We start from the raw sequence: 5,111 nt of genomic DNA, 5'->3' as shown, positions 1-5,111 counted from the left end.
CATCATATATATCTAACATAATAACCACTCTTTGTGATGAAAGAAAAAATAGCTTAAATGCCTTACATTACACCCAAAACTTTCACTAAACAATGTAGAAGATGGCCTTCAAGCTAAAAGTGGAATGTTCCACCCTTTTCACTAAACAATGATTGTATTACTTTATAATATATTATTTAAAAGTTATACATTTTTACTAATTAGTTGTAATCTTGACTTGAACCTCTTTTATTTACTATAATCACCTACCAAAATTATATAATACAATATCTAAAAAGTAGGTCTTGCCAAGCTTGATTTTTTAACATTATACATTATAGTAATGTTCATAGAAAGTCCAAATTCTCATTATAGTCTATCAACTAAATTTACAATGCTTTACAACACCCCACACACATAAAATTTAACTAAAAATCTTTTTAAAAAAAATAAATAAATGCATATTATATTAATTTACTCTAATATCCCATCAAAATTATTCAATATAATATCTAAAAACCAAATCTTTTTTAAGCTTGATTTTTCTCACATAATGTTAAGAGAAAATCCAAAATCTCATTTTAATCTATTAACTAAATTTACAATGCTCTACATTAACCGGGACATTTTAATAATTGCTTAGTGCAAAAAAAAAAATGCAGTGCAGTGGGTAATCATCTCGACAGCTAGGGCACCGAGGGTAGTGAGCATCGCCCAGCGGCCATGAATTAGCTCGCACTCCCGAAATCGCTGCAGGCCGAACGCCTCACTGTAGGGCTGAAAAGGCGTGGTGTTCACATCCTGTCTGTCGAAGCGCACAGTTTCGATCAGATCTCCGGCCAAGTTCTTGGCCTAGTTTTGGTCCAATTCATCCAAGTCACATTGCAAATACTCTACGGGTTTCCCCAATCCCAGGGGGTCAAACCCGTAGTCTCCAACTAGAGATCCATCCAGCCATTCAGGGGCCATGGCACCCGAAAACCACAAAGGCATGTCAGAAAAAGAGCCTCCTTTGGGCTTTGGGGGTGGAGATTTCTTGGTCTTGGCCTTGGTGCCGCCGAATCCGAAGCACGCAAATACTTTGAAGTTTTTGCTTCCATGGCTGTTGCCTGCAGAGTGTAAGGAATTTAGTTTGTGGCCGCATAGCTAGGCCGACGATGAGGAGGAGAGAGAGGAAGCCATGATTTTTTCTTTCTTCCTTTGCCCGCTCTGTTGTTTGTTTCTCTGGGTACCTATGCAATAATAATAATAGTTGAGGTCGGCTGCATCTTCGCTTTCAAAATAAAAGATCTGGATTACAAGGACACACAGAGGATGGCAGATGGTGATGGCATCCAGGGATATTCAAAGAAACCTCTAGGAATGGCGAACAAGAAAATGCGATGGGCAGATGTGCCATTTGACGATCATGATTTGGCTCAATTACAAACTTCTGATCATTCTCCTCAATGGGTTGTCAAGGATGGTTGCTGTCGTGACTTGGCTTATGACAAATTCCTGCCGGCTTCGTCATATTTTCGCAAATTTACAGGTAATTTTGTTCCAAAACCTTCGCGTTCTTATTATAAATCTTCTATTCTCAAGGCATTAATATTTCAGGGTATTCTGGGTCCTCATCCTGTTGATCTCCCAAAGACTCCTTTTAAGCATTTTCATTCCTTTTTTGGTTCTAAAAAACCTAGGAAGCATAGATATGTTTCTCCTCAACCGCCATTTGACATCTGTGATGGCTCCCCGCGTCCTGATGGTTTTTCCCCATTATTTTCTTCTGGATCTCCCTCCCAGGATTGTAATCCTTCCCTCCCATCTTATGTTACCTAGCCAAATAACACTTTGGGTTCGAACCCTCACTCCCTTTCTTCCCCGAATGACATTCATGTTGCTAAATGAGCTCCCTTCCATCCAAATCCAGTTCCCCATAACTCTCCCTTTGCATTTTCCAGTTCAATAAGGGGTAATCCACATTCTTCTGTGCAGTATAAGGTTATATTCCCTGATTACATGATTCAAGACTTTGTGAAGTTATTGCGTTCTACTGCCCTCATTGGTAAGCTTCTTTCTCCAGTTTCTTTTGGTAAACTGTTAACATGGGTAAAGTCTAATTGGGATGGTATGAAGGATTTATTTCTGTTTGATAAAGATTCTCTATATTTCACTGTGATTTTCGATTCTGAAAAGTATAGGGATTATGTGCATAAATTTAAAGGGTGGTTTTGTTTTGGGATAGGAATTTTTACCTATGCTTGGTCTCCTCATTTTGATATTCAATCGGCAAAGCGACAGTTTATGCCCTTCTGGGTAACTTTCTCGGGTCTTCCTTTGGAGTATCGTGATATGTATATGGTTGAAATCTTGGCAAACAAATTGTGCATTTTTATTAAGCATGATTTAGTTCCTTTCGAACAACCTCATCTTTAGGGATTGCTGGTTATTAAATCTGTCTAAACCCATTCCCTCTGAGATTACTATTTGCTCCAAATATGGTGCATGGATTCAGCCTGTGGTGATTCAAGATTCGATCGCTATTCATTCTTGTGCTCCGTTACTTGGCCATTTCACCTCTCAATGTTGTGGTGTTTCCAATGCACCTTGACAAGTTTGTTTAGATTTTTCATCTGATTTTCGCCAATGTTATCTTTTTAAAAGTAAGGATCGTCAGTCTTTAAAGGATCATAATGTTAAGGATTCTGATCCTTTACCTCTTTCTGTAACATCTCTCATTCCTTTTTCTGGATATACAGTATATGATGTGCCTCTGATGTATTTTACTTTTCTCTGCTCTTTGGCCGTGTTCTTCTTTGTTCTGTCTGCCATTCATCGGTTTTGTTCTGTTAAGTTTCTTCCTAGTCCTTTCAAGGATTATTGGTCTTCTGAATTTCGTTTTGAACCTTTTCTGTTCTCCTCTGTGAGTTTTTTTCAAATTTCTTGTCCTTCGGTTCCGTTTCCAAAATTGTTGTTACCTTTGAATGGTTGCACAAACCATTGTTTTGTTAATTCTTCTCCTCGTTCTTCTTTTGTGGGTCTGGTGGATGATACCAAAATTGTTCATAGTTTGATTTTTGATAGTGATTCTTTTTTGCCCATTCCAAGGTCCCCTTCTTCTCTTTCCATTTCTGAAGAGAAGATTCAGCTTATTGCTTCAGATATTTTATTTTCAGTTTCTTATGATCTATTTGATGAGATTGTTGCAAAAGAATTTCCTAAATTTTCGTTTTCTTCTGCTTCTACCTCTTCGAGGCCTGTCCATGATGGTTGTCATGTTTCCTCTTCTCAGCCAAATTCAGTTGAAGGTGTGGATGCGAATCTTATTGATAGTCCTTCTTCAACTGTTTCTAATGTGTATGGATTTTATTTCTCTCAGAAGCTAGCCTTGGAGCAATCTCCTTCTATTTCCCCCCTATTGTTAAAACTCCTAAGAAGAGGGGTCGAAAACCAAAATTGGCCAAAATCAAGGAGGAGATTGCGGCTGGTATTCAATCCACTATTATAGAGAATTTTTCTTCCCATGTCAAAACAAGGAGGGCATGTTTCTCTCCTTGTGATAAATGAGGATTTTATCTTGGAATGTCAGGGGCTTAAATGCCCATGACAAAAGGGGAAGGATCAAGAAATTTCTTGATTCTTCAAAAGTGGACATCATCTTATTGCAAGAGTCTAAACTTTCTTAGGATTCTTTTGATAACATAATTTCCAAATGGTCCCTTTGGAAAGCTGTTCATGTTCCTTCTTTGGGTGCTTCTGGTGGTCTTATAACTTTATGGAATCCTAAATCAGTCAAAGTTGAGATGTTATCTTTTGCTTCTCATTGGTAGTTGTTAAAGGTTGACTGGTTTGAAGTCTCTTTTGTTATGTTTAATATTTATGGTACGACTTCTCCTTCAGATAAAACTAACTTATGGGATTCCTTAACTGAATTGTTTTTACAATATGATGATTTTTTTATTGTGCTTGGGGGTGATTTTAATGCTCTCCTTTCCTCGAATGAAAAAAGAGGGGGTAATCCTACAACTCAGAAGGTTATTAATGACTTTTCTTCCTTTGTACAAAATAGTGTGTTATACGATATTTTCCCTTCTAATGGTTCTTTCACTTGGACTAATAGGATATCTAAATGCTAGATTGCCTCTCGCCTTGACAGATTTCTTATTTCCTTAAACCTACGTTTGAGCAACTTTTCCTTTTCTTCTGAGATTCTTACCCCCTCAGATTCTGACCATTTCCCAATTTTGCTCAATTTTGATAAATTGGATCATGTTCCCTCTGTTAGACCTTCTTTTAAGTTTGAGAAAATGTGGATCACTCATCCTCATTTTCTTTCTTTATTATAGCAATGGTGGATAAGTGCTCTGTTTTGCAAAGGGACCAAGATGTTCCAGTTTTATTCCAAACTGAAATTCGTGAAATCTCAAATTATGGCTTGGAATAAATTGGTCTTTAAGAATATTTTTCATGAAAAAGAGGCAGTTGCCAATGATTTGAAGGTTGTTAATGAGGATATTATTAGACATGGCACTAATTCCTCCACTAATGATGCTCAAAAGAAATTGCAAGCTTACTGGGAGATCCTTTGCTCTCGGGTTGAAATCTATTGGTAGCAAAAGTCTCGTGAGGTTTGGCTTAAAGAAGGTGACAAGAATACTGCCTTCTTTCAAGCTGAAGCCAAGCTTAAAAGAGCTGCTTCTACAATTTTTAGTATTAAGGATTCTAAGTCTGGTTATGTCCTTAATTCAGATCAGCAGATTAGAGAGGAGGGGGTGTCTTTTTTTAAGGAATTGTTGTCTCCTTTTTCTTCTTCCTCCATGGATCATCATGTGGGTTCTATCCCCTCCCTTTTTTCCCATGAGGATAATAACTTTCTTATGAGGCCTTTTTCTTTAGATGAGCTTCATTCTGTTGTTTTTTCCATGACCCCTAACAAAGCTCCAGGTCCTGATGGGTTTACTATCTTGTTCTTTTAGAAATGTTGGGATTTTATTGGTTTTGACTTATTAATGGCTTTGGAAGAGTCTAGGAGGGGTGGGTATATCCTTAAAAAATTTAACATCACTTATATTGCCCTTATCCCGAAATCTAAGAATCCCCAAACTTTTGCTGAATTTAGACCCATTTCTTTGTGCAACTCTATTTATAAA

General features: G+C 37.4%; 1 pseudogene; it reads right to left on the bottom strand.

The window, feature by feature from the left end:
- Positions 1-618: 618 nt before the first annotated feature.
- Positions 619-1,608, bottom strand: LOC131856812 (chlorophyll a-b binding protein CP29.1, chloroplastic-like; annotated as a pseudogene).
- Positions 1,609-5,111: the final 3,503 nt, after the last annotated feature.

Source organism: Cryptomeria japonica, chromosome 7 (assembly GCF_030272615.1).
Source record: "Cryptomeria japonica chromosome 7, Sugi_1.0, whole genome shotgun sequence".
In the NCBI taxonomy this organism is placed as follows: domain Eukaryota; kingdom Viridiplantae; phylum Streptophyta; class Pinopsida; order Cupressales; family Cupressaceae; genus Cryptomeria; species Cryptomeria japonica.
This window is presented reverse-complemented; position numbering and strand designations above follow the sequence as displayed.